Source organism: Embiotoca jacksoni, unplaced genomic scaffold (genome assembly GCF_022577435.1).
Source record: "Embiotoca jacksoni isolate LCO1_2020_lvr unplaced genomic scaffold, fEmbJac1.0.p SCAF_39, whole genome shotgun sequence".
Taxonomy (NCBI): domain Eukaryota; kingdom Metazoa; phylum Chordata; class Actinopteri; family Embiotocidae; genus Embiotoca; species Embiotoca jacksoni.
This window is the reverse complement of record NW_027185391.1, coordinates 3232847-3243846: the sequence shown is the minus strand read 5'-3', so window position 1 is coordinate 3243846 and position 11000 is coordinate 3232847. Positions and strand designations below refer to the sequence as shown.

At 42.5% G+C, this 11000-nt stretch overlaps 1 non-coding gene and 2 pseudogenes across 1 annotated transcript; all 3 read left to right on the top strand.

Annotated features, from left to right (window-relative positions):
• The first annotated feature begins 5877 nt into the window (after window positions 1-5877).
• Window positions 5878-5996, top strand: LOC138208593 (5S ribosomal RNA). The gene has a single exon (XR_011179111.1). It is a non-coding gene; the product is annotated as a 5S ribosomal RNA (ribosomal RNA).
• A 287-nt stretch (window positions 5997-6283) lies between these two features.
• Window positions 6284-6402, top strand: LOC138208595 (5S ribosomal RNA; annotated as a pseudogene).
• A 290-nt stretch (window positions 6403-6692) lies between these two features.
• LOC138208594 (5S ribosomal RNA) lies at window positions 6693-6811 on the top strand (annotated as a pseudogene).
• Window positions 6812-11000: the final 4189 nt, after the last annotated feature.

Genomic DNA, 11000 nt, shown 5'->3' with positions numbered 1-11000 from the left:
CAACTCTTCCTCCTCTCGAGCTTTCTGAATGTCCTTCTGACTCTCTGTGTGAAGACAGTTTGGGTTCCTTTCAATGAAGATACAGATTCATCTACTAAACCTTCCTATTCTGATGTCATCTGTCCAAGCTTCCAACTGTCTCTCCAGACGTCACCAATTTTCTGTCAAGGTGAATAATAACTTCAACACAAGGACGTTTTGACATCAGGAGGGTTTGAAACCAAATTACAAATTTTAAACATTATTACCTTTGTTTAAGAGAGTGGTGTCCATCTTTGAAACTAATAAGTTCACCCATAGAGTGATCACTCTGGGCGGTTTTGATTGATGTTTTAAAGTTCACAATCCAACCAAAGATCCCCAAAAGTCTCCCTGACATCTAAAACATCAATTAACCATTTATCAATTACTGATCGGGTCTTTATGAATCTACAATGTAAATTTGATTTTTAGTTTCAAATCTGGTCCGGGGACTGATGATGAGGGGACACTTGGACCTAGTCCAAGATGACCCGGTCCATGCAGTGAAGGGTCTGACTGTAAACAGTATTTCAGGGTTAACTGAAGCAAATTTTGACTTGTTTGTGATAAATAGATTAACTGACTTGTAAATCATCTAGTACAATGACATATTTTACTTTTAATGTTCAACACTTGAAAGAACTAATCAGCATATTTTGATCTTTTTATTTATCTTGGTGTCGTTATACCGAAACACTTTAACACCCGGTCGCTGTACGGGATCTACAGCAGAAACCTGAATCTGTGATCAGTGATCACTTTCAGGGTGTTGATGTACTGAACTGAATTTTATTGCACATTTATTATTTCGGTTAATTTAAATATATATCAGAGTACAGACACGTCAGAGGCAACGATAAAATAAAGTCTTCAAATGAAACACAGACTTTAGTCGACAGTCAAACATTTGAAGTTGAATCAACTAAACAATATTTACATTTACACCACACAGGTGTTCCTATTTTTCTGGTCACTGACCAACAGGCTGAATTTGAGTTTTTAATTTACAGCTGTGTGCTGCTCTCAGATCGGTTTAACAGCCGCTGACACAAAGAAGACGGACACTATTGTTACCTTCTGATGGAGGGAATAATCCGCGTGAAGCCGATGAGTGAAGCAGTTAATCAGCAGCTTGGAGCAGGAAACCGAGCAGAGAAAGAAGAAACATGGCTGAACATAGCATGTCTCTCAGCTCTTCCCCATGGAAATCTGATCCTTCCGACCTTTGGAATAAAGATCAAACATTTACAGACATCATTACTCCTTATCAGCTGCATCATAAAGATCTGGCGATTCAATTTGAGATTTATTTCCCAGCAAGAAAATAACATGCTGAGTTGAAAGCCTTAAGAAATCTGAAGCACTCATAAGGGTGATTAATTAAAAAGTCATCAAAAACTAAATCAGTCATGGCTATATAGATGCCAAGAAGCTGTTCACAGAGCTTAAAAAGTTTTCAGAGAAACTACAGCTGCCCATGACAACATCATCGGACAACTGCAGCAAGAGAATAATACCAAGAGGACTAAGAATAAAGACATTTCCATCTATCGGCAATGGAGACCCTGAATTTAAAAATAAATGGGAAGCCATCTTGAACAAATGCTTCCTAGACCTCATGCTACTTCTCATTGAAGAAACAGAACTGTGAAACAGAGAGAAATAGCCACAATTAAAGAGGAGATCTCTACACGATTCACAGATCAACAACTCCCCTTTGAAAAAGAGTTGAAGGAAGGATTGGATAAACTACAGAGAGCTAAAACACGGAAAACTGAATGAATTCCAGAGCGATCAAGCTTATTACAAAGAAAATAAAGTCTACATGTAGAACCAAAGACATACCCACAAAGCCCTGCAACAAAGGAGAATAATTGTTTCCTTTCAACTACTGAGTAGTGATGAGCATCATTCTGGGATGGAAGACTCAATCTCAACAGATTTTTTAGTGACCAGACCCAAGAGAGATGACAGAACACGACTACAGCAAAGCAGAAGAGCAGACGAGGCAGGACAAGAAAAAGCTCCAAGCTATGGTCGATATACAAGGAGCAAAACCAAGAGGACAAGTCATTAACATCTCTGGTATTCCACTTTCCCTCAGCTGTGTCTCTGTTCTATCTCACTGTCACCACCACAAACACTACAAGAGAGTTTCAAGCAAGTTCCATCATTACCTGAAGCTGAAAGTTTGGTATTATACCAACTCCAGTCCAGCAGCCTCCCGCTGCTATGTGCCACAGGACACGAGAACTGCATTCAAGCCCAAGTCCACATTTACACCAAATATATTCAATCAGACTCTGAATACTTTCTATAAAAAAAAAAAGTGACATGTGAAGTGGACAAACTCTTTACATCCAAGAGAAAAGGAGATAACAACTTGACTAAAGAGGAGACAGAGGCTTTAAAATCTATGTCAACTAATGAAAACATCAAAATTAAAAGAGCTGATGAAGGGGGAGCAGTGTGGGGTAGAGATCAATACATCAAAGAGGCCATCCGACAACTGGATAATCATGAGTATTATGAGCCTCTACAGTCCAACCCAATAAAAAAAAATTCAGATGGAACTTAAAGAAAAGCTTGAAAGTGTTATGTGGTAGCTGGTTGTGGATCCAAGAGCAGACACAGAGGCAGATGGTGAGAATAAAATGGAATGTTTAATTGAAAACAGGAGTTTTAGCTGAAGCGTGAATGTATAATCCGCAGTTTCTTCTGAGGTGAGACTTTGTATGCGGGGGAAGACTGGACGTCTTCCAGGCTGAAGGTGAGTCTGAGTCTAGGAGGGTTTAACAGGCATGCGGAGTCCAGGGATCCAGAGAGAGAGAGAGAGAGTGAGAGAGCGTGTGAGAGAGAGAGTTCACCACCAGGGGCAGAGACAGGGCAGAGATCTCCTGCTGGGGCTGAGTCCAAAACACACTGGTGGAGCAGCAATGAGGCGGATAAAGAGGAACCAGAGGCAGGACACTCGGAGCAGCAGGCTCGACGTCGACAGTGATCTCTGTGGATCTCCACAGGATATCAGGTAAGTCCGAGGCAAGACGAGAGGACAGGTCAGGCAGACTGCAGGCACGCTGACAGGTTGCTGAGACAGGAAAAAAAAAAAAAGACGAGGAAAAAATGAGGATCAAAAACTTGCTTGATCTGCTTGAAAGGAATCTTTGTCAATGTCACAGTATCGACAGAAGAACTTGCTGCAACTGAAATCTTCAAGAAAACTTCCAAAGTTGTGTGAGTCTTGGTTATCTCCAGCAATGGCTCGCAAGATTCCTTTGCAGACCTGTCCATCAGGTAAAACTATACCATTGGTCTCAAGGTCTTTAAGGTCTTTCAACAGGCATCCCATGATCTGACCAAAATATTAGAATTCTTGTTCTCCACAAAAGCAGAACAAATTGCGTCTGGTCAATACTTGAACAATTATGTGGCAACAAGTCTGCGAGTGTGAGATACATGGCCAGTCCTGACCCCAGTGGATTTACAACATCAAATGAATCTTGATAAAATATCAAGCCTAAAGAGGATCTCTCTCTGTCTGGGCCAGGTTTTTTGTGATGTTTTCACCATCCCAAACATCTTCAAAAAGTTCCTTCAACTGGATACGGCTGCGTACTTCATTGTGCTGATTGCTCACAGACTCACAACGAAACAGGGCCTATATAGTCTGTTTAATAATAATCACCTGAAAGTTAAGTACTGTGCTTTCTGAATATTCTAACAAAAACTTAGAAAAATACAACACGTCCATGGGTCTTCCTCAGGTGGTCTACCCTCTAAAACAGAGAAAGGGTCCCAACACAGGACCCCTTGTTGGACAGCCAGCACAACGAGTTGCTCATTCTCTTTCTGGCGTTTGATGTTTTTTTTTTCTCCCTGCGGGCGAGCTGATCGTTCAGGTTGTTCACCTCCTTCTGAGCTGGGCATTGTTCTCTTTCTTTGTCTCTAGCTGTTTTGCCAGCTTGGTGCACTCCTACTTGAAGGTGTCCACAAGTTTCTCCAGGTTGCTAATTTTCTTCTTCCACTCTTCCCTGTGTTTCAGAAGATCTCTGATTTCCTTGTTCCATTTCTCTGCTTCCTCTCTTAAGCGGAAGCTTCGCAGGCCATTCGCAGACTGTCGTCGGCCACACTTTGCTGAGCAAAAAGAAAATGATTCACAGGTTGGGCCACGGTGCCAAAAAACAAAAAATACTGGTGATAAATGAAGCAGTAGATCTTTCTTGGTCCAACAGTAGTTGTTGGTTTGTTCTTGTTTTAAATCCTACTCTGGTGTTGTCTAACAGTTTGCAGTTGTTCGTAGATGACTGGCTCACCCTTGACTGTCAAAACTTGCTTGAAGTTGATCCCCAGTAACTTTAGAATCACCTGAATTTAAAGAGCCCATGATGGGTGAGGTATCAGGTACATATGGTTAGTGTTTAAAAATGATACATCTGTCATGCAACTCAAGACTGGCTAATAGGTGATTTATTTGAAATGAAAGGCAAAGACTAGATTAGGATAGGGCTCCAATTTTGTTTACGTGTTTACCCCAGTACTTGTGTTACGACTGTGGTTGTAGTGGTGTTTTTGCGCCAGTGTATTTCCTTTTGTTTTTGTATGATTGAGAGTTGCAGCCAATGTGTATGCAAATGAGTGTGCAGGTGCACTATCCGGACTGGTGGACGGTGTCCGGGCGTTGAGGATGATTGGGCCCCAGCAGATGACGTCCAGTAATTCAAGCCAACCCTGACATTGCTCGAGGCAGGAGGAATTCCCCCCCAGAATCCAACCGGCCACACGCACACTACGATTTCATGACTCAGCATATCTCTAGTGGTGAAGCTGGTAGGGTTGAGCTGCCATTTCTGTTGACCATTTTCTTGTGTGTTTGGTTAGATTAGGAAGGTAAGATTTTGTGATTTTGGTTTGGATAGGTTAGATGATTACCTACGTTCCTCGGATAGTTTTGTTTTGTTTGTTGTTTTGGCCTTGGCTCACCCAAAAGGCATTTTTAGTTCAGATTATCCCTTGTTATAAAGTGGATACATAAATTGTTAAAGTGCTGGAAAACGCTTCACGTAATCCTGTGGCTGCTTGGGACCTGGGGGAAAAAACTGGACTAAAAATTTACACCCATGTTATGTCTCGGCCACCCCTAGACGGGGCATAACACTTGCTTCACCCATAATGAGTAATGCTGAGCAGAGAAAATAATTGAACAATCCACTTAGTGAGGGGGCACTATTACTCCATTACCGAATTTCCCCACTGTGGGAATAATGAAGTCAAATCATCTACACAGAAACAGCTGGGATGTGGCAGCCTATAAACCACCTATCCCTCTATGCACAGGTCACATCACGTACTTGGGTATTAATATTTCCCCCAGGCTGTGACTTTGGAAGGCTTTCAATAAAGTGCTATCATAGTTAAGTATTGTGTTGTCATGATGGAAATAAAAAAATAAAAAGAATAAATTTGCAAACAAAGTTTTCTTTAATTCAGTAATAGAAAAAAACTAAACATTTCTACAGTGATGGCAGCCTTTTGGACTGCCTTTCAGGCAGCACATAGATTGGATTTGTGTAAAGCTTTGTACAGGCAATAGTAAAGAGTGTACAGCTTTGTACAGGCAACAGTAAAGTGTGTTCAGCTTCGTACAGTCAGCAGGTGGTGGGTGAGGGAGGGAAGCTGCTCCAGCCAACTTCTCGATGGCTGCAGGTGGTGGTGGTGGGGCTAAGTGGAGCGGTGGAGGTTGCAGGCTCTGTCAGTGCCTCCAGCAGCTGGGCTCATCACCTCCAGTGAGGAAGCTGGAGAAACGAGAGAGAGAGAGACATGGAATCTAGTTAAGGCCTTTTTCTTCTCACTGCTGTAGCCTACGGTCATACCAACCTGAAAGGACCTGATCCCGTCAGCTCTCAGAAACCAAACAGGTTTGGGCCTGGTTAGTACTTGGATGGGAGACTGCCTGGGAATCCCAGGTGCTGTAGGCTTTTGTGCTCCTATTTTTACAACGTACAAAAAAATACCTTGGTGATTGTTGAAGTACTAGGGGCACGAAGTTCCTTTTAGGGTACCAGTGAAACCAAGCTCCTCTTTTGGTTCCAGGGGTACGAATCTCTTCTGAAGGTATGTGGGGCACAGGGTTTCCAATCATGAAAACCTGGGGCTGTTTAAATCCACATGAACAAGAAGTGGGAGCCAAGTCTGAACTCAGGGAAAAGTTGCATGCAACTCTGCACATGGAATTAGTTAAGGCCTTTTTCTTCTCCCAGCTGTAGCCTATGGTCACACCAACCTGAAAGGACCCAATCCCATCAGCTCTAAGAAGCCAAACAGGTTTGGGCCTGGTTAGTATTTGTATGGGAGGCTGCCTGGGAATCCCAGGTATTACAGGCTTTTGCTCTCCTACTTTTACAAAGTACAAAAAAATACCTTGGTCATTGTTGAAGTACCAGGGGCATGAAGTTCCTGTTAGGGTACCAGTGAAAACAAGCTCCTCTCATGGTTCTAGGTATGCAAATCTCTTGTTAAGGTCAGTGTGGGGCACAGGGTTTCCAATCATGAAAACCTGAGGCTGTTTAAATCCACAGGAACAAGAAGTGGGCGCCAAGTCTGAACTCAGGGAAAAGTGTCGTGTATCTCTGGACATGGAACCTAGTTAAGGCCTTTTTCTTCTCATGGGTGTAGCCTACGGTCATACCAACCTGAAAGGACCTGATCCCATCAGCTCTCAGAAGCCAAAAAGGTTTAGGCCTAGTTAGTACTTGGATGGGAGACTGCCTGGGAATCCCAGGTGCTGTAGGCTTTTGCTCTCCTATTTTTACAACGTACAAAAAAATACCTTGGTCATTGTTGAAGTACCAGGGGAACAAAGTTCCTGTTAGAGTGCCAGTGAAACAAAGCTCCTCTCGTGGTTCCAGGGGTACGAATCTCTTCTTAAGGTACGAGGGGCACAATTTTCCCAATCATGAAAACCTGAGGCTGTTTAAATCCACATGAACAAGAAGTGGGCACCAAGTCTGAACTAACGGAGAAGTTGCATGCAACTCTGGATGTGGAATCTAGTTAAGGCTTTTTCTATAGTAGCCTTTGCTTGATCTTGGATACCACTTATCAGTTTATACTATTGATCGTGATGATACATTTATTTTCTTCTTCTCCAAAGACATTCATCATAGTTTTGTACCTGACTAGGCAGGATGTTGATTTTGATTGTGGTGGAGATTTTTATTGCCATAGACTTTGATGTATTTTCAATGGGTGTTTTATCAGTTATGTAAATTGTGTGCGATGTCATGATAAAACTGGTTCAAAATTTGAATTTGTTTAGTCTGTTGTTTGTAAAAACAATGCAAATACAGAGCAGTTTATAGTCTATCGAGTCCTAATATAAGAATGATTTTTCAGTCAATTTTATCACTGTTTTCGCATCCTCTTTTTTTGCATGTATTGCCTCTGGCCAGCCAGTGTATGCATACATGGCTACCAGGAGGTACCTGTGTCCTCCCATGTTGTCATGTTTATGCCTTCATGTGTGTATGTGATGTGTGGTGCTGTCAGTGTTTTGTCCAGCCTGATCTGTCTTAGTGATGACATGGTGAATGCTGTAGAATTCACCTATGCCACGACTGTGTGTGTGGTGAGTACTATCAGTTGATGTAAAATTTTAGCCACTCCTGCTGCATGTCGTGTGCATGGGGGATGTCTGGCTTCTGTGGCATCCAATGTGACGCTCACATACATCAGGACATTCCTATCTCCCCCTTTTTCTGAAACAGCACCCCATTTGCTGTCTGGGCTGTTTCAGAAACATCCAGATAAAATGGAACTTTGTAGTCAGGGACAGCCAGATCAGAAGCAGTGCTAAGAGCGTTTTTGAGTGATATAAACGCCATTGCCGCCTGCGCGGTCCAGAATAAGGCGGCAGTGAGGTTCCTCCTAGTCTTTTGCTCATTACCTTCTCTTTTATTTATTTTATGTTGTGGTCCTAATGTTCTATTATTATTTATCTACTTATTCTAATCTGCCCTTCTACTTCTGGTGTGACTACCGCTCTCCTATACTACACTGTCTTTGGGTCCCTTTAAACTTGAACATTTACGTCTTAAATCTTAGTATTCTCTTGTTTTCTTTGATCTATTAACTTCAGTCTATCTTTTCTATTAACTCATCTCTAACTAATCTCATATTATTTTAAGTTGGTTTATTTTACTTAATCTTATCCAATCAATCAACTATTCTTCTGAGACAGGTACTGTTTCAGAAGTTGAATTGCTTGTTTATCAGACTTCCTATTTGATTGTTTAACACATTTTTCCACATCACCCCTGTAGCATTCTGTTGTTAGCGTCTCCTATCAGTGATCACGTGACAAGTATGAAAGGAGTTCGAGTCGGTGGAGCCTGTCGAGGTCAGCCAACTGTTTCTGACACACAGATTGTCTGTGCCTCCCGTACTTGTGGGAGGACGTTTCCCCACCGGATCCGTCCCGGTGTTTTACTGCCTCTTGTCATGATTTCAGTGTGTCTTTTCTTTTTTGGTTTTTATTTTGATGCCTGTTGCTGGTGGTTGCTCCGAGGAGGAGTGTTTGTCCCTGTCCTCACTCTCTCGGTCAGCTTCTTGCGGTGCGGGCATGGTGCTGGTCTGCTGTATTGCCTCCTTTGCTCTCAGGGGGTGGCTTGACTGTGTGCTGTCACAGAGTTTAATTTTCCTCTGCACTGGTAGAGTCCTCCTGCTTCCCTCTCTGGCTACCACACCCAAACCCTCTCAATCTGTCCGTGATCTTTGCATCTTATAATATCTCTCGTTTTTACTGTGGGTTTGTTTGATTTTTCCCACCTTAGGGCTCTCACGGGGCTGTGATGCAGATTTTGCTGTCTCTAACCTAATTTTCTCCCTTAATCTCCCCATTGTTTTGTGTCCTTTTTACTTATCAGTAGCTTTGCGTCTGGCGTCATCTCATTGGAGTTTTAAAAGCTGAGCCTGTGCCTGTAACAGCTCCTCCTCCTATTCCTTTTTCCTCTTTTATCTCTATGCTATCACTTATCTTCGGTTATTCTTGTTTATTCATGTATTTTCTTCAATCTTTAACCCATATTTGTCTGTTTCTCTTTTTTATTAATTGGCTTCCTTCACCATATTGCTTCTCTCTATCTTTTTTATTATTTTATTTTGAACTATCACTATTATTAATTGTTCCCGTTCTTTTATTTATATATTATTACATTCTGGATGTAGGCATTTGTCTGTCTCCATTCTAAATTTTTGTTTGTTTTGCCGCGATCTTTCAGCGTTAGTTTTATTCTGTTCTGATTCTATTTTTCGCTTACTTCAATTTTTTTTAATTTCTGACTGAGATCCTGCCTCTGTTTATGTTATCCTTCTCTCTCAGTAATTTTGTTCATCTGGTCTTTTTTTTCCTCCCACCTGCTCTTTCCGTTTACTCTCCCATACTTGCTGTGTGGCTCCGCCTGCTAATGCCATATTATGAAATATTCTTCTCCTATCCTGCATCTCTTTAATGACAAACATAGGCGCCTGCACTTGTGGTGGGGGCTCATATGGCGGAGGTGTAGGGGCCGATGTCAAGTCGGGGTAAAGTCTTGCTATCACCGTTGTCTTAGGGGTGTCACTTTTTGCTGGAACTGTCATTGTTGATGTTGGGTCGGTCTTGGTCTGTGTTGTCGTCTTTTTGTTTTACTTTCATTCAATACTGCCACACAGTGGTAATTCAACACACACGTGGAGATTGAGTGTGAATGACTCCTTTAGGTCAATTTGTGGATCTAGTGAGACAAGCTTCTAGGCTGAATAAATTCAGTCCAGTCTCACTCTAGGGATCGCCCCAGAAACCACAAATCTTTTAATTCACACTCACTTCTTCACCAACACCACCTTTTGTCCCCACAGAACAAGAACTTGCAGAGACTGGCTGTCTCTATAAACTTGCTTAGTTCTTGGAAGCCACCCACATTTCCCCGTATTTAAATGCTTTCAACAATCTTCAATTTCACTTCAACATCAGACTGCAGTGGTCAGTTCTTCATAAGAAAAATTAATGACTTCACACACGTATCGCCGGGCCTCTTTAAGTTTACGCCTTATACAACGATCTTTCGCTCCGACTCTAACAGAGGCAGATCTGTAACCCTGGGTCTTTACTACGACTCCAACGTAGATGGGACTCCAACTCTTGGGATTTTTGGAGGACTCTAACCTCTCTGGTTTCCAAACCCTACCCAAACCCATTATTACTCTCCTCTGTTACTCTGTTGTTTCACTAGGAGTTTAGATACACACCATGACAACAATATAATTTGACAATATCCAATCGCAGAGCTTTGTTTTAACAGGTGTCTGCTTACCTTCTTTATTGGCGCGCCACTGTTGTCAGAGATGATCACTGCTCCGTTGTCCTCTATTGTCTTGGTTGGATTGCCGTTCCTCACTCCGTCCTTATCACGTCGGGGTCACCAAATTGTTGAGCTGCCGATATATGTGTGTGCGTGTTAGACGGCTTCAGCTCTGTGCGTTCTTTAATGAGGCAATAGGAGAGAACTGGCTGGTCTCAAAAGCATTTATTATAAAAGCAACAGAGTATCAGATCTCTAGCTAGGAGCCCAGATTATGTGTCCCTGACGACAACAGAGTGTGTCAGTTCGCGAAGTCTGACTGACTATCTGTCCCTGGCTCCTGTATTATATAATATATTGTATAGGCAGTTCCTCTGGGGTGGTGGCTTCCTTCAATTGGCTCTATGCCCGGTGTGTTGTCTGCATGCCGGTAGCCTTGGCTGTGCACCTGGCGCCGTGATGTCATCAACAGTCACTGCCTGTACGTTTGTGATACATGTGCCCCTATCTGGAGTTGTCCCCGAGACAGTGTCGTGTGCTGCGGAGATTTAGCAAACAACAGATACATGTGCCCTTATCTGGACAGTGACGTGTGCTGCGGAGATTAGCAAACAACAGTGAAATATCAGACAGTAAATATGC